This window comes from Coturnix japonica, chromosome 5 (genome assembly GCF_001577835.2).
Source record: "Coturnix japonica isolate 7356 chromosome 5, Coturnix japonica 2.1, whole genome shotgun sequence".
NCBI classification, from domain to species: domain Eukaryota; kingdom Metazoa; phylum Chordata; class Aves; order Galliformes; family Phasianidae; genus Coturnix; species Coturnix japonica.
Genome location: NC_029520.1, coordinates 41,913,028 through 41,932,286, shown reverse-complemented (window position 1 = coordinate 41,932,286; position 19,259 = coordinate 41,913,028). Strand labels below are relative to the sequence as shown.

General features: G+C 40.3%; 1 long non-coding RNA gene across 4 annotated transcripts in view; it reads right to left on the bottom strand.

The window, feature by feature from the left end:
* Positions 1–2,487: 2,487 nt before the first annotated feature.
* The window catches only part of LOC107315262, a 140,346-nt gene continuing 123,574 nt past the window's right edge, over positions 2,488–19,259 (bottom strand). For all 4 annotated transcript variants that reach the window (XR_004307478.1, XR_004307479.1, XR_001555831.2 and 1 more), the window contains one exon: positions 2,488–3,221. This is a non-coding gene — a long non-coding RNA (uncharacterized LOC107315262). The remainder of the gene's footprint in view (positions 3,222–19,259) is intronic.

The following is a 19,259-nucleotide window of genomic DNA, read 5'->3' as shown; positions in this document are numbered from 1 at the left end:
CTGGCATGTAGCTGAAACCAGGCCTGTGTGCACCTGCTTGAGAAGACACTGGTTCAGGCTCTTGTATAAAACTGTTTCCTTTCCATGGTCATTTTTGAAAGCATGCTTTACCCCATATCAGTGTTCACGAGAGCCAAATAAAAGGTTAAGGAATTGCCCTCAAAGGAAACTCTTCATTTTTATTTAAATGAATACTTAATGAATCTAGTTAAGAACTACTTGCCCCAGGATATTTCTAGAAATATCTGTGAACACAAACCAGTAAAATTAAAATATGAAGTGTTAAACATTTTATGGCTGGGGATAAAGCTTTTTTCTTACTGTAGTGCTCAATAAAAGAACCGCAGCATGTGGCACATGGCTATTGGAAGGTGCCTGGTTGTACAGCAGATGTAAAGCATGCAAGTTTCTTTAAGGCAAAGATCAGCTCACCCACAGCTGGAAACTCCTCCCCTGTCCATTCTTCTACTGGAAAAGGAAGGGTGAATACTGTTTCCTTCAGATTTTTGGTCTACCAGTTGAGCTTAAGCACATTTGGGCTATTTGCTGTGCCTGCTTTGGTGAAAGTCCTGGCCTATGTCTGGAGGAGCACAAGGCACTGAACAGCAAACATTTCTACTCTATGTGGGGTGTAAGGGTGTTACTTGTTGTTTTGAAGAGTAGATGTTTATTTCTAATATTGATAGAAGAATGTAATGGGTGTTTATTCTTAAGCATCTCCATGCCCACAAGATGACAGGTATTGTCACTTGATGCGTGGAGAGGCAGAGAGGTATCAGGCAGCAGAGCTCACATCTCAATCCTGATACTGCCCTTTCCCAGCTTCCCATCTTGAAGATGAGGATGAGACTCAGGCTGCTGTGCTGGTTACTGGAGAAGGAGCGGCTTTAACAAAACATCTGCAGAGAACCATCACAAGGTGAAGGGCAGCTGGAGGTAGCCAGGTATTCGCTGTGCTGTGGGGAATGGGGACAGTGCCATTGCCCCATGCCGAGATCAGCAGTACCTTCAAAAAAGAAAGCTACAAGATGGAAGCAGCTGTATTTTAGCCATTTTCTTCTCACTCAGGCTATACAAAATGCTGAATTTTTCTAATTCTCTGGAATTATCCAAGCAAAATGACACTACCAAAAAAACAAACCAAAACCAAAAGCAAAAAAAACAACAAAGCCAACCAATCAAGAAAAAAGCATAAAAAACCAAACAAACTAAAACAATTATTTTTTTTATCTTTCTTCCTTCAGTCTTCATACTGGATTTCATTTTAATTTACTCGCTGACCTTTTCTCTTCTCCTGATGGTTTGATATTGACTGTGATACACTAGAGACTAAATACCTCTTTTATGAGAGTCTCCCTGAGGCTTTCCCAGTCTTGCTTTTATTTTATCTTCCAGTGAAGTTCTGTATTTGTGTGATCAGTCTCAGACAGTTTCACTGGAACCCAGTGAGATGCTCATTACTGGTTCCAGAGGCACAGGGCTGACCACTACTCTAAAAGGAGACTTTTAACAGCTCCTACTGACTTCAACAGCAATCTCCCTTGTTCATTTGAGGACATAATTCAAGTCAGAAATCAGCAAACAAGTAATTGACCTAATTTTATTTATTTTTCAGAAGACGTGTCAGAGTTAATGGGGAACTACTTAAGCAATCCAAGGCAGAGTACTGGTCTCATATTTTTAGTGCTTCATACACTGGTAGGTATTGAATTCTGACGCAAAATGGTGATCATCCCCTGAATGTTCCTGCCAAAAACGCAAATCAGAAAATTTCACTGCACTGACATCATTTAAAGCACAAGTCAGAGAAGTGTGTGTGATGCGTTACATTCAAAATACACCCTGTGTTTACAAACTAGATTGCTCATAAGCTCCTTTCTACAGGCTCTTTACATTTCTCTTTCCTACTGCATAACTGTGTTTGCCTCTCTCGCTACAAGCCCTTAGAGAGTGTGACCAGATTCTGAAAGCCATAAATTCTGTGAATTTCATAATATCCTGAGAGATGCCTCAAAATTCTTTCCATTCACTTTTTTGTTTCAAACTATAAATAGAACCTTCTTTCTGCAACCAGTCTCCAAAGGTCACCTTACAATGTTTTGCTATTTCCCGTATTAGGCAGCAATGCTTTTCAGCTGACATTCCAACTTCAAGTCATGCATATGAGCATGATGTGAGCTTGCTGCAGACTACACTGAGAGGGCTGCAAACAAGACCACTATGTAATTGCTGAGAAGAATATCATCCGTTGTCAAAAAGGGCACTTCATCCAACAAAATCTATCTGCATGAATACAAGCGTCACCAAATGTTTGGTCCATGCTAAAAATATAGCACATTTATTAAAAATATATATTTATAAACATTGGTATGAACAGACACAGATGTTAAGCAAATGAGAAAGTTAAAATAACCACATACCACATTTCTCCCAACATCGCATCAGTTTTAGGCAGATCTTGCTCAATAGAATTGGTTTTTTTGTTGGTTTTTTTTTTTTTTCATGATTGCACCATATGTTCATTCTAAACAAAAAGCCTGTCAGATTCGATGTAAGTAAAAGCATAAACCAAGAGAAAAAATATCATTTGACCTAACGGACACGTGATCTGTGCTATGTAGCTATCATAGAGCTCCATCTTTGCAGGTATACAGTATACATTTTTAATTGTATATAGTGTACAGTTTCTTTTTTTTTTTTTTCTTTTTTTTCCCCTCTTTTTAAATTGTGTTAAAATAACATAACCCGGGTGGATTTCTTCAAAGCTACAACTTACATAATTGCAGTCATGTTTCCCCCAAACCGAAAACCAAAGCGAAAGGAAGAGGGCAGGACAGAAGAGTTTAGCTTGTTACTGCGTGAAGAAGTCTTGTTAAATTAATTGTGCTTCAGCCTTCGCTGCCTGCAGGCAGTGCTTTTATGATGTGTTAATATAATACAGAGTCAATTCTGATTAAACAACTTGTCAATAGTCAGCAATGTTTGTTGTCACTCTTAATGGCCGTTTTATCTGTTCTATTTGCATGCCTGCTAGTTTACAACGTTGTGTAAATGTACACAAAAATGATCACAATGAGGTTCAGAATTGTCCCAATAATTCCAAGCATTGCCAAGATGGTTTCTTCTTTGCTTTCCTTTTCTTGACTGCCTTTATCTTCTTCATTTCCACTAGTGATTACCATCTTGGTGGCCAGTTTCTTTATCCTCCCCTTCAGGATAATCTAGAAGTAGGAAGAAAAAGATCAGAACACATAGTTAGGTCATTTTTCTGAGCTTACATAAATGATGGAGGAAACTGCAGGATTTTTTGCCTCTTAACACTGCATGTTAATAATTCAGTTTAAAGTTTCACATATTTTCTAGCTATTTAGTAAATGCTTAATCAATAGTTCAGCTAGCCTGGAGATTTCTTCTAATCCTCCAGAACACCCTCTGTTTATCTGCTAGCCATCATTTACAGCACTTATCACTCATCTGCAACATTGCTATTAAGCTGGTTAGAAGTGCACCACTGAGATGTGACTTCCACCTGTGTCAGTGGGAACTCGGTTTGCATTAGAAATGCAGGAGACATTGGAAAGTTGGAGAAGGCCTGAATTTACACCTTGGTACCAAGGACTGAGTGGGTGAGACATAGAGAAATAGGAAGAACTTTTTTCCTTTTTAATAGGAAAAACTACCAAAAACCAGATATTTTGTCTTCTGACAATAAGGAAGACAGCAGTAAGTTTCCTCTAAATAATTCAAAATAACAGCAAAACCAGAATAACATCCACCTTGGCTTTTATTTTCCTCATTCTTAATGTACGATGAAAAGTTCCTTGCAGTGCAGTGAGCTGAGAGGTATCGATCTGCCTGCAGGGAGGATACAGCCATTTCCTAAGCAGCAGCTCTAGCATCTGAAATGCTCAAAAAAGAAAATCCTTCAGTTCTGGAATCAGCCCTGACTTCAGGCACTGCTGGAGCTCCCTTGGCGTGCCAGCCAGGTAATGAGACCTGGGTAAATGTTTGATCTTCAAATTAGAAATGGATAAATTCTATTCATCCGTGCTTACATCCATCTAAAGCTATAAATTCAGATGCAACTAGAAAACCAGACTGCCCCAGAAAACTGAAGCAGGCTGGCTGTTTTCCCAAAGCAAACTGATCTGCCAGCAGCTGGGCTTGGGCTGTGTCCTGCTGTTATCTCTGTGGCTGCCCACCATATCCTATGACCTTTCTGTGCCCCAACAGCTCCTGCCCACAGGAGGGTGCTGGCTGGAGAAGAAAGGAGGCACAACCTCTTCTTCCTCTTCCACCTAACCTGTCTGTGGACCAGAGCTCCATGAACTCCATGCAGCTTGGGCAGGCAGAGAAAAGAGAGCTGTCCAGAAACAGGCACATTTCCCCCAGCATAATTTGGGAACTCAGTTGTGCAGCCTGAGTGAGGTCCTTGTTCATTTACCTGTGGTGCAGCAGAGTGAAAAAAGGTTGGAAAGATCTGGAAGAGTGGAAATCCTCCATCAGAGAGACAGTGAGAAAAAAGAGGGAGTCCAGACAAAACAATGTGTTTGTTTTGTCTGCCAGTTGTTCACATACAGGGCAGCAACTGCTGCTGACATCCTTGCAAGGACCGGAATCACAGCAGGTAATGATGATGTAGAAGTGATTAGCAGTGAGTAAGGCGGAAGCAGGGGTCTGCAGAGGTGCCACCAGCCCTTAAACTTACACTTGTATTAGCATTTACGTGCTTTGCCTTGGCGTCACCAAGTGATTCAGCAGAAAACAAGGCAATTGTTAACCTGGATGTACTCACAGCAAAGCTGTGACTTCTAGAGTGATGCTGCACCAGACATCAGAATGCTCTCATCCCACAGGTCTGCTGTTAATCTGACCCAGCAGGGCAAAGCTTCAGGGGCACCGAGCACCTCTCAGGGCATGCTGGCTCCTGATTCCCTTCCAGCCCTCACAAACTGCTCCCTATGTTCTTCCAGCCACTCTCACTTGCAACCCTTCCTGTTGGACCTCCTCTAGCAGCAGATGGGCCTTGCCATATTTGCCTTCAGCTGGTTCTTGGAGGAGTCCAAGTGTTCCACCTTTTGCTCAGTTCTGCTTTGCACGTAGCAGGTGCTTTCCCTGACTACAGCATTGCCACTGCACAATCAATGACACCTAGACAGGAAAACTGGCTCTGGGAAGTCCCAGGAGAATTCCCGTGAAAGTCATTTACATTAACCTCACAACCCAATGCACTGAATCCACATGGATGCAGACCACAAATCCACATCCCTAACTGTGCCACAATCATGCTCTCTCCCCTTTCAGTAGCCAGGACATGGTCCCTCTGGTCAAATGTCTGCATTTCACTATTTGTTTGAAAAGCCAAGTGGAATCACAGACATGACCAGAACACAGATCCCAAGCTTCAAACAAGAGGATCTGAAGAGGCACCTCCAGCTCCTGCAGAAACATCATGACAGCCAAGCATCCTGTGAGCCAAACCCCTCAGTCTCTGAAAAAAGCTAGAGAAGATGCACTGATTAATTTGTTGGTCTGCCTGCATCCAATGGTTCAGGCAGAGTTAACCGCTCAGCCTCAGCTGGGGTGGATTTCCACACACCCTGCACCAATCAGTCTGGGTTGGTCATGGCATCTACACCACACATGCTCGATAATTTTATTTCTAGGATTGATGTGAACAGAGGCAGCTGGAGGGCACAGAACCCCTACTATGAGCAACTCATCTTTTCCTAATAAATTCAAAGTGTTCAGCATGCAATTAAAGCGTCAGACTCTTTCCTGCAGGACACTGCAAATCCTAAAATTAACGTAAATCTTAAAAGTAGCTAAATAATTCACAAAAGAAAAAGTATATCAAAGACTATTAGATATAAAGAGAAGCCCTCTGGCTTAGGAAGTCCTTGAGTTGTGATTTATTTATTTATTTATGTTTTTGGAAGCCTTAGAAGTATTTTGGGGAAGTACTGCCAGATCTTTGCCTTTTTAATAAAATCCTTCCCATGTAACCACTGCTGGCAGCCTATGATAGAAGGGGTCCCCAGGCTGCACAGTCTCTAAGCTGAGGTCACGCAATCATTTTTCTTGTTCATTGCAAGTTCTAATAATTAGCAAAGAGATACTGAGTTTCCTTGGAGGGATTACTCTGGTGTGAATACACCACTTGCTATTTCATGCCTCACCTATGCTATGAGAGAGACTACAGTGGGCTTGGTATTAGGAGATGCTTAACATTCCAACCGGACAAGACTGGGACCAAATACAATTATATTAGCACTTTGCCAAATATAGGACTGTTGAATCAAGGCAAGCTTTGACTTTGAACTGTGAGGAGACCAGAATCAAAATTACTCTTCCACATTTACGGAGTAACCTTGGGAGACAAGGAGCGCTCTTCTGATGCCAGACTCAAGCTTTTCACCTTCACAGATCTCGTGCTCAGAGGGGAATTTTGGCTGGCTGCATCTTGAAGGTGTTTTCTGCTACAGGGAAAATAGTTCCTGACACTTTTAATATAGTGTCTCTAATTAATGAAAAAAAATAAATCAAAATCTTTTTGCTTTCCAGGTAACTTTTTTCAGCCTTTATTGTTCTCTGGAAATTGATTTCATTTATTTGACATTGTTTCATGTTGTAAGATTCTTATGACACATTGCTCCTTTTCTACTTTTTTCTTCTGGGACTTCATGCTTGTCAAAAACACTCCTTTTCCTTGCCCAGATATGCTGATCAATACAGAAGGAATAGATAGCACTAGATAAACCATTTCTTTAATAGTGATCCTTCTTATTTAAGTAGTACTTTGTTAGGTAAGTGACCTCTTGCCTTATCAAAATGAATGTGCTTCCTATACCATTTTTCAAGATTCGTAATTAACCTGGTATCGGCCTTTCAGAAAGATACACCATCTGTAAAGATATACATGAAAAGTATTCTGTGTATTCTGCTTTGCACAGGGACAAGGACAGCTCATAACACTTCTCTGATATTCACCTCTTTGAACTACTATTGACTTTGTACATATCTAGGGGATATCACCCTATGTCTCACTGCCTCAACTTCTAATCCTTGGGATTCTTTCTCAGTCTGTGCTGGGAAATGACCCATAGAAACAGCAAAGCTTTTCAGAACAGGGTGATGTTAACATGAACAGTTTCAAATCTATCTATCTTATAAAGTGCACCCACTGCCATCTCCATGGATCCATAGGTCTCACTGCATGCTGATATTGTAAGTAGTCCTGTGGACTAAACACAGCATTTCTAGCGAGAGGAAATAACCATTCCTTGTCTCCTCACCCTCAGCATGAGCCGTTGGTGAGCTGAAGGTGATGGGGCAGCATCTGGGCTTTGGAAATTGTGGCAGGGAGTGCATGTTTGTTATTTTACTGCAGTGCGTTTGTCAAGTTGAAGGTGCAAAGCACATCCCTCTTGAGGTACCAGCCTGATATATCTGACAGCTTTTGAACACACTGGCTCCTTGACTTGCTCTTGACAAAGCTGAGCAATCTGCAGTTATTTTGCTTGTAGGTCAAAACTGACAAAGTGCCCAAAAGGCTGCAAGCTGCACAGCTGGGAGGAGCACTGTGCCCAGATATCAAAATGGGAGAGAAGTGTCTGCACTCTGCTTAGACCTGTGCTGGCCTGTATGACCCAGTGCTTTGACAAACAGGAATGGGAACTTCTGCAAAGCTCCCAGGGTCAGGTGCTGAGCAGCCTCCCCGCTGCTCTCAGCCCAGCCACCTCCATTTACAGCAGCTGAGGAGCTGGCTTCTCATCGTCAGTCTAGCTTGAATATCATTGGGCACAAATTTTGTATTCTTAATACATAATCACAGACAATCACCAGCCAAACTGTTCTGATATTTAAACTTGTTTATAGTCCCCAGGCTATTAGTTGTGATGACACATTAACAGATAACAGATCTTTAATTTTCTGGGGATAGTTCCGCCCTCCGGGGATAAGAAACACAGCAGAAACTTGTTTTGATTAGCAAACTGAAGGACGCACAGAAATCATACAAAGCAGAGTGTGAATTCAGCTGCTGCTGGAACTGCCACCTTCCCTTATTGCACACAGAAGAACTCCAGTTACCAGAGGAGAAGAGGTTTAATCCCACTTGTACAACACACAAAGAAGAGTTTTCCTCATAACAATTTTTTTTTTTTAACCTTACTTTCCTCCAAGCACAGATGTAGGAAAGCTGCATGCTCACAGAATCATAAAGGTTGGAAGAGACCACTGTTGTCATCTACTCCAACTGTCAGCCTATCCCCACCATGACCACTCAGCATGTCCCTCAGAACATCTACCCTTTCCTTGAACACATCCAGGGATGGTGACTCCACCACCTCCCTGGGCAGCCTATGCCAGTACCTCAATACTCTTTCTAAGAAGAAATTTTTCTTAATATCTAACCTGATTTCCAACTAAGATCCAATCTCAGCTCCCATTCAGTACAGCCCCTGGGCAGGATGCTGAGCAGTACATTCCAATGTGTGTTGCACTGCTGCCAGTGGGAGGAAGGCAAAGCCAGCAGAAACGTTTGTGAGTGTCAGCAGCCCTGGCATCCTTTATCCAATAAGGATTACACTGCCATATTCTCAATTCTGTGATGACTTTGTACCCACATACAGTCCTGGTGACATCTTGAATTGGATCTGTCCTCCCCTAACTTTCACTCACACACTATGCTGTTAGCTGCCAGTCATGATACTGCTCAGAGAGGTATCAGCAGCTGCAGGATCACCCATCTGCATTTATTTGCAGCACTGAAAGATATCATATGAATGCATGGTAAAGCTGAGAGAAGGAAAAGCAAGAAAGAAGCTCTCAGACCACTAAAAAAGCTTCAAAAAAATCCCTTCAGCCAGAGCAGTCTGTACAGACAGTGCATTATGTATAACAGCAGATGAATCAAAGTGGGAATAGCAGGAACTAATACTGAGCAACAATCTGAAAACCTTACAAAAGCAGAGACCTGTCCAAAAGGAAAGGGAGGGGAGGCAAGGAAAGGTGCCTAGGGAGAGGTGTTTCTTGTAAAGAAAAAAAGATCAGAAAAAGCAGAAATGTGAGCTCAGTTCAATAACATCTCCCCAACAGTGAGCACAGAAACCAGTGTCTATAGCTAACAGACGTCTCAGCGGAGAGAGGAGAAGCACTTATGTAGTGCTCCAGCAGGAAAGCGAACCTACGTCATCCTGCTGCTGTGCTGGCAGGTTTCAGGCAGTGGGAAATACATGCTATTTATAGCTCCATAGCCACGATATCACCAAGGGCCTCAGCAGTGTTAGACCTCCTCTCCAATAACGGAGGGCATTCCATAACAGTGAGGTTTTTCTAAGAGGGCAGAATTCAAAGCAGCAATGTATTACAGGGCTCACCCTGGACCCCACTATGGGTCAGGTCCCATAGATGCGCTGGCAGCTGGTTTTGTCCCCGAGGAAGCTCAGGGACTCGGGAAAGGTGGAGAATTTGCCTTCTCCCTCCTTTCTTCTGCTCATTTCTGTCTGAAACCATGCTTCACCCTGCTGTGCTCAGGATACATACGCTCTATTATAAAGAGACTGGATATTTGGAATATAAGCATCTCTATCTCAGAAATGAAGCTACAGTTTATATCAGAATAATTATCCTTAAACATCAAGCTACTGCTGGAGACTCCCCTGTAATTTCTCTGTGCAGAGGCTTCTATGCACAGATTCAAAAATAGCCTTCAGCTCCTCCTGCAGCATGGATTAATAAAGCTTCACGTGTCCTAGTCTGCGAAAGAAACAAAACTGATCAAAGGCCACCCTTCGACCTACAGCCCTCTCCTCTTAGGTAGAAGACACCCTATGAAAAATGATTATTGATCAAAACTAGCAAGTTACTTCAAATAGAACTGGAAGTATATATGATTCTAATTCCAAATTTCACAAACCCAGAAATGATGAATTTTCTGGGTTGGCCCAAGCAGTGGTTAAGTTTCTGTATAATTCTTATCAATTTAGACTGGCTTATTTCTTCTTCACAATCCATTTTTCTGATGCACAGCACTGTGCTTGGTTGCTCGGTGCTAATGCTCAGAAATGTTTCATTCTCAGTTGGTGCCACAGCATATTTGTCATTTTCATCCTTTAAATACTTGGTATTTCTTTTCAGATTTCTTGAGTTCAAAGAGTATTTCCTCCCTTGTGCTATTCCATTAGTCAACCCTGATACTCTCTACTAGCAGTAAGAATGGGAGAATGATGGGAATTATGCTTTTTTTACACGAATCTTTCTACAATGTGTGCAAATGTACTAGATCTAAAAAACAACCGACATTGCTTGTGCTCCACTTTCAAGCAATTTATTGCTCTGCTGTTTGCAGCTACTTTAACTCCTGACTATGAAGGCCTATGTCCCTGGACGCATATGGGTGCAGAATTGCACTTGGGTTGCTGGTGCAGCATGGAGCTGGAGCTAAGTGCCATGTCTCCAGGACAGCACAGAGCACTTAGTGCTGAAACACAGAGGTTGCATATTGTGTATATCATGCTGGAGAACAGACTCTTCATGTCCCAGATTCATCTAGCATCTGCTTAGCCCTGTCTTTCAGAGCCCAGTGGGCTCCCTCCCCTGTAGAAGTAGCCTCAGTGTGGAAGGAGAAGACAAACATAATCACTGACAGGCCTTTGGTGTTTCATCACTGGCTGCTTCTTCACCCTCAGGACTGAACTAGCCACAGTGCTCATTTCCCAGGTCTGCTGTATAGGATTTCTGGCACAGACCCAACACACTGTGGTACTAATGAGAATAAGCATAACCAGACCTAAGCTAAGTGTCCCCTTGCCATCAGCTGATGCCAAACATACACAGCACGAGTGTACAGCAATGCTTAGCTCCGTACCTAACTAGAGTCCAAAGAACTGCAGGTAAAGGACTTTCTATGCCAGAGGGAACATCTCTTGGACTTTTCTCTAATTTTGTCTAATTACTTTCTGAATTCAGGTCAACTTCTTGTTTTCTATACAGCATCCTCTAGCAATGAGCTCAGAAGATAATTAAGGAACACCTGAAAAATCATCACTTACTCTTTAAACCTGCTACTTTACTCCTAACAGTGTAATTTGAAACAGTGCATAATTGCATTTCAGACTGCAGGGCACCTAGAATACTGTAAATCTCCTACCATATCTCTGTAGTCATCTTTTTGGAAAGCTAAAAAATCCTATTCTACTTGTTCCTCACACAAAATCAATATCATGCTTTCGGTTATCTTTCTTGCCTTCTGCAGTGATGCTGAGGGGTTTTTGAGTAACAGAGGACGTAATCTTGTCTTTGGATTCTTTCATTACCATGAAGTTTGTGTGCTATGCATTCTGAAGATGCATTGTCCTTACTCCAAAGATTTTATCATTTATATAGACCAACTCTGGTAGAGAATCATAGAATTACCCAGGTTGGAAAAGACCTTGAAGATCATCAAGTCCAACTGCAGCCTAACCATAGAGGGGACACTTTTCATTCAAAGAAAAAAAAAAGAAGAAAAAAACCCAACAAAACACAGGAGGGATAGGAGAAAAAAAAGAGGAGGTTAACATCTCTCTCCTGTGCCCCTGTAACTATCACAGAAAAAAGATTTGAAGGCAGATCTCTCAGTTCTGAGCTTAAAAAAGAACTTCTGAACACTACCGTGACCATCCCTGCATGCTGGTTATATCCTATGGGTATCAATTCAGAGCAGGTCAGATTACTCTTTGGTTCCTAACTTTGAATAGTCATGTTTGGCAGTGTCCACTCTTATCATTGTATATTCTGAGAAAGAAGAAAAAAACAAAACACCTAACTGTTAAAAACCTTAAAATTTGTATCTTTGTCCCAATAAAAATGTCATTAACTGAAACAGCTTGATGAATAATGTGTTATAGAATCTCCTTCCATCGTTATCATTTTAGACCTCAGCACTTTATTTTCTACTTCAAAGTCACCTGCAGGGTTCTCTTTTAGGAGGAAAAAAAGTAAGACCCTGTAAAAGGAAAGATACAATACTCAAGTATCAGTGAAAGACAGGTCTCCCACATCTGCCAGAAGGCACATAACCTCTGCCATAAGAAATTTGAAGAGCTGCCCTCACGCCACTGCATGTTGGAATGGAAACTGAGCCGCTTCAGAAGAAATATTACAAGGAGGAAGTTACACACATTTATCTTTCTTTGGCTATACATTATCTCTAAATTCTGCCAAGACCAGAAGATAATTTGTCCTCTAATGGATCAATCTACCCTGAGGATAAGTTCTTCAGAATGGAGCTCAGAAGTGCCTTCTCCTTAAAAAACATCAAAAAACCTTGAGGAATATAACATATGAGCTTCCTTAGAAAAGAGCTGTTAGTTTGTGGGTCTAGAAGTCTAAATGATGTTTGGAAACTGATGATTATTTTTGCCACATTTAAATCTGCTAAATGTATCTGTGAAATACGTGAGTATCTTCAGATTTTAGGCAAGGAGCACAGTGGCAATTTTACTGCAACTGTGGTAGCCTGATATCAGTAATGATGAAAGTGTTATGTGTCTGAAAATGTACTCAGTTTTAACTGATAAGTTTGAAAACTAAATTAGATTTATTGTATTTTTTCCTGCTTAATTAATCTCTGTGCTTAAATGATCTGCGCAGAACCTTTGAAATGAGTTTCAAAAAACAGACACTGATGGTTGTCAACAAAAAAGTTCAAATAGAAAAATGCTGTGTTTTCTTTTCAAAGATAAATAGTTTGTATAATAAATTTGCAAAGATCAGTCAAAAAAGACTTAACTAAAAGTGATCCAGCATGGAGTCAGCCTTCTTCTGTTTGTGTATTGCCAAGCAGTTTGTAACTAACCATTGTTCTATTCAGCAAACACCAGATTCATTCAGTGCCCAGTGCATTTGCCATAGGACAGGATAGAAAATGGATTTTGTTTGCAGTCTTTATTATTTTTAATGAAGAATATAAAGTTGGCTGGAGAGAGCAAAAAGAAGCAGCAGTCCTATGTCTACAAGAGTGAGATGCTTCCCCAAGGAAAGGGACAACTCCTGGACAACAATGCACAAAAGTTCTGTACACTTCATTTTCTATGACCCTATCTTGCGCTCAAGGGCTTAAATATCTGCATCAGAGAACCCTGGCCATTGCAGTGGGAATGCATGGCCTCATGCAGTATGTGCCGTTAGTACACTAAAAAAATTAAATTGGGCTCTCACAATTACAGGTACTTGTAATCTTGTCTTTTCTGCTGGACATTACCACGCGTACAAGAAAAAATTATAACTAGAATTGCTATTAAGACACTATAAAGGTATCTAAGTCAGTGTCTGCACACAGCAAGGACCTGCAATGTGGAACACCATGGAATGCCCCAGCAGGAAATAGCTTTGCCTTCACAGCAGAATTTGAGCTATGCATTGAACAGCAAAAAGTAAATCAGGTATTGAACTCACAAACTGTGTCATCTATTCTGTACACCACGCTAGACTCCAATCCTTTGCAAAAATAGCCTTTGACTGATGTACCTGTGCAAGGTGGCAAATTAATGGAGTTGGGACAATTTTACTTGCAGCACTTCTTATTTTCAAGTGCTGAGCTGTGCAACCTTGATAATGTTCTTTTCACATAGTGTTTTCTGTGTTATTATTACCTATCTCAGCCCTAATTTAAAAATAGAGCACTTTTCTGTTGAATGCCCCTTTTAGGATACATTTGGAGCTAACACTTGAAGGTGCTGATAACCTGGCAATCAGGCTATTGGCTCCGTAACAGCAGTTAGCATCCAAACTGAAAATTTCAGAACTTCTTTCCAAGTTTTAGAATGGGTATTCCAAAAGTGAGGCAACAGAAAATCCCTGGCTACTTTTAAAATGTTAGAATTAACTTTGATAGAATAACGTAATCGGAAGAAGTCAGTTTCTAAAACAAAGTTAGCAAAGTAGGATAGCACTCCAGGCAACCAACTCCCACACCTTTTATCATCATCATTAGTCATTTTTATTGCAGCAGCATGCGGCAACCCCTGCTGACGTCTGGGCTAGAAACCAGACAAAGACAGCAAGAATGATCCTTAGCCCAACCAGATTACAAAATCACAACAGAACGATGTATGGGAAGGTGGGGGAAAAAGAGCAGAAGGTTGAAGCAATTTGCTGAAGGTCAACTTACACATTCTCTGGAGGCCCAGGCACTGACCTGTGGGAGCAGCTCTCCCTTTGTCTTGCAAGAAGAGTGAGCATGGTGTGAAAGAGAGGTGAATATTCAGCTTACTAAGATCCTGGGGAAACATCCCAACTGTTCAAGCAAGCACAGGTGAAAGCTCATCTCTGCGTGGCCACAGGTGGAGCTCTAGCACAGCAGAGGAATGAGATTCAGGATGGAAAATATCCTGATTAACTTGCCCAATGCTTGGACAGAACAATAAGGATGGGCACTAAAGAAAGAAGCAGCACTTCATTTCTTTTGTGTGATATAACACAGAATAATAAAATGTCTGATCTGTGGAAGGAACCCTGGAGTCGTCTGGTCCCAACTCGCTGCTCAAGTAGGGTCATCCAGAGGTGGCTACCAAGTACCACACTCAAATAGAATTTGTCTTGATGTCCATCAAAGGAAAACATAGAAAAATTATTACATTTATCTCTCTAAAACCTTAAGAAGAATTACCAATGTGCAATTGAGTACTCTTAGTGTAAGAAAGCAGTAAAATATTTTCAGGTTTTTTTGTGGTTACTTACTTGAACGTTTTTTAACATCTCCAAGAGTGGAGACTCCACAGCTTCTTGAGGCAGACTCTGTCAGTGATTGATTGCCCTCATAGCAAAAACATGTTTCCTAACGTTCGGAGATTTCCATTGCTCAGCAAAGGATGTCACCTTGCGTATGCAGCAAAACCATCTGTATTTTTTAATTTTTATTTATTTATTTTGTTTGAGCTTATTCCTATTGGTTTTAATAAAATACAAATGATCTGGCTATAGACTGAAGAGATTATTTGCATATGTCTTCTGTACAGTATGTATAACCACCCATGTTATTTCCCTGTCTGAAGTGAATACTGTACTATGTAAGGAACATATCTGGATAGCTAATACAATGCAGCATACACATCATGTTGCCTCAAGGTCATGATAAATTCTATCAGTTTATGTGATGCATTCTGACATACTCTAATGTAGTGCCACTAATTTAAAACAATGCCTATATGAAAAATGAATAAAACTGAGAACACAGCCACACATAAAACTGATAATTTTTCACTGTTCTCTAATAGTATATTCAGTAGCATACTGGTAACCTCTATCAAGGATTTAGGGAGCTAAACATATATTTTTCTATATTATCCTTTGGTGGACACCAAGCCAAATTTTATTCACAAAACATTAAGTAGAATCACTGTTAAGAGGAAAGATAATATTTATTTATGTTCCTAGAACTGAGAGCCAAGTTTAGCCCTATTTTTTGACATATAATAGACATTAAAAATGTTGCTTGCAATAAAGAGGCTGCTAATAATAAGTAAAATATTCCTAGTACATAAATTGTACAAAATTAGTCACTGAAAATGATTTTAAGTCCCACAGTCCATGTAAAGTACAGTAAGACCACTAAGTCCCACTGAACTGGTGTGATAAGTAAATGAAGTGCAACAAAGCCAAGAAACAGTGGTTTGATAAATGTCAGTTTTCAAAATCAAGTGTTTCAAAATGAAGCCTTCTATTTGTTCACACAGAACTGTTTTCTATTCTAACTGTTATGCCTATATCTGTAGAACTGATGCTTTCCCAGTTAAGTTATGGACTGAGAAATTATACATTTTACCACATATGGACAGTGGTAAACATAATTATGTGTACAATGGTACCACAGCATACCTAGATCTCAGAACCTGCCTGTAACATAGACTGAATAGGCACCTTTACTGACTAATGTTAGATGTGAAAATAAAACCACGTGATTAATGAATTGAGAGTGCAAAGTACCTTAAAATACAGAACCACTCCACCACTCAACCAGGAAAAAAACTGAGTCAGAGTAAGATGAAACACACTATTTAAAATCCTGGAGCTTCCTTGGCTTCAGGGAATCAAACTCTCTTTCTTGGTTTCGGAATCAGTTCCCTACTCTGTGGACCACACTGTCTCTCTGGACCATCTGGTTTAAACTGATGCAGTTCAGCTTCTGTTTATACCAGTTGAAGTCTTGCAGCATAAGCTTTTTAACAAGTCACTTTACAGCACCAACAATTTAATTCATCTTAACAGAAATACAGAAATAGAAACAGTAAAATGTCTTTTGACCTTTGCTGTTGGCTACATTCAAACCCATGCAATAAAAAGAGCAGAGAGGAAATTTAGGACATATGCTCAAGATTATGAAAAAAACGTTTGGGAATATAACACAGTACACTGAAGAAACCATTCAAGAACAATTCATCCTGCTGAAAATATTAGTACCATAAGGCTGCTAGGGTCAGTGCCATCTCAGATTATGCACTGTACACGTGCCAGCCATAAAAGAAGACCCACCCACAGGCCCTACACTCTTGATCAGGAGTCACTAAACACTAGCAATTGATCTCTTCTTGATAGCTCTGGAGACATCAAGAAGAGCACAAAACTAAAACTAAAAATAAATTAATAATAATAATAATAATAATAATAATAATTTGCTAAATAAGAATATGTCAATGCTGTGTGAATCAACATCATTGTTTAATGAAAATAAACTAACACATAACAGAAAAAAAATCCTCTTGATACAGAGGAAACCTCAAAAGATTCCCATTTGCTTTTTTCTCCAAAGACTTTCCAGCTGGCTAAAAGCATTTGTACAAGCCTGTCTAACTTAAGAATTCAAACTAAGTTCAATTATGCGTATCTTAGCAGTTCTGAGCTACTCCCAAATGCCACTGATATGGTGAACTTTGCTAACACTTGTTCTTCTCACGCTCTAAAACCAGTCTATCATGTTCATCCCAGAAGCCATGCTGAGCATCCTTTGGATCTGACAGGGAATATCCTTTTGTCACCTAGAGATTTATTTCTGTTGAGTTCATTATGGGCATTGCTTTGCTGCAACCACAAACAGGTCATTGTTACACCAGGCTATGCATCTGAGGAACCCTTTCAAGTTGCAGTCAGACATTAGAACCATACTTTTCAACTCCTTAGGCTTCTAGATACTGAACACAGCCCAATAATTCATGTAGAAACTCTATGAAGCCACTGCTGACTGAAACACAGCCAGCTCTGGAGTGAGGCACCAGTAGTTACAAATGAAATTGTCGTGTCAGATAGTCCAGAGGAGATGATATATATATATATATATATATATATATATTTTTTTTTTCTTAAGAGAAAGTGTATGACAACATTATATAGCAAAATATCTCATGAATCAAAAGACACAACCATTCTTTGCCAAAAATTGGAGGCCCTAAAATGTATAACTCTATGTTAGTACAGCAATTATATTAGTTTTCCCATGCTTTTAAAAGCCCAGACAAAAGTTTAATGCTCCTGATTTTTCTTTTTAAGCAGATACTAAGACTTACACCAGATGAATTACAATTTAAAACCTCCAAAGGGTTGACAGCTGCGTCAAAGAAGAAAGGTTTCTCATGGTACATGTTTGTGGGTTGATTTTAATAGTAAACATTTTCTTTTCAAAGGTCCAATATTTATATTCATTTTATTATTCAAAAATCTGTCTGTGGTAAAAAAATAAACAAAAAAAAAAAAAATCCAATCTGCTTGCATCTCAATTGCATTTGCTCATATTTTCTTGCCCATAGTTCACGGTTCTTTCTTTGAGTTGATTCCAATTATTTTCTTTCTGCCCCAGTCCACTGGGGATTGCTTGGAGAGTGCAAGCCCAAGTAGGAATTAGCCACAGGCAGGGGTGCTGCAGGTAGCTTCAGAGCAAAAAGCACTGCTGCAGGTCCCCGTGTCTGGGGAAGAAAGGAAGACAGATACAGGCTGGTAGAGTTCTTTCAAAAGACATCTTAGGGCTTTACAACTCAGAGCTCTATTCAAGCCCACACAGATAATTCAAGAAACAAGCTTTTTATGAAAACCCACTGGCAGTGTTTTACTCTGAATAGCACTTCTTGGACTACAAATGTCAAAAGTATCTCAGCGGTAATGTATTTGGAGGCTGGCCTTGGGAAACTCTTCATAAATATCTGTCAGTAAGGCTGGGTAACTTCCCTCTTCTGATGAAGTCATCCACTCTGGTCACAGCTGCACTTCCCCCAGGGCTAAAGTAAATGTTACTGAGGAGGAAAAGTGCACGACTTATAAATGCACAGCACTACACCACATGCAGGTATCTGCAAGTAAATAAGAACAGAATAGATTTCACTAATTTGTGCTCCAGTTAACTCCAGCACAGCCAGGTGGGAGCAGAAAGTCTCCCAGTCAGTACAAGGGCCTTCATCTGCCTGAGAAACAGCCACCATCCTGCAACAATACAAAGATGCAACTCAAAGCCCACATCCTATCATCTTTCCTCTACCTGTTACTTAAAACCACTAGACCAATACAAACTGTGTGCATTTATATGGGCTTTTGTTACTCCAAAGCAGTAAAAGGAAAAACAAACAAACAAACAAAAAAAGGATAGAGGTTTTTAGATAAAGAAAGCCAGAGTCTGGTCATGTTTGCTGTTACAACAACCATGCACACATTGCTGTGGTGAAAGCAACCAATGGTGCAGTCCTATTGTGGGAAAAAACAGTGGCACAGTTCTCACCAATTCCATCAGGGACTGAATCGGGCCTTAGAAGCAAAAGTTGCTTACACAAACAACATCGTAAGAAACAAAAAACTACTTTTCATTAACTGCTATTGAATAGTTCAACACCGTATCTCTACGTTAGTCCCAGAAAGTGACCTGCACAGTGAGATACCAACTCCTGTAGCCTCAAAGTGTGTCACATAGCAAAAAAGGCTCACAGAAAATCCCTTCCTTTTAGCTGTCCTGATTTCACTCGGTAGCAGCTTGTGCTGAGAACAGCTCCTAAACTGCTCAGCAGCACTGTTATCTACATAACTTGCTCTGAAAGTAATGCCTCCCATTTATTGTAATGGAAATTCTCAGCCAAAAAAACACTATTTTGCAACATAGTCACCACCATTAGCTAGGTATTTTCATCAGGGACAAACAAGACCATGTTGTGGGCAAACATAATAAAACAAGGAGGCATTACTTTTGGAGCAGCTCTCATAGATTGGGAAAACTTAAATATATCCACAGATACATCAGCAAA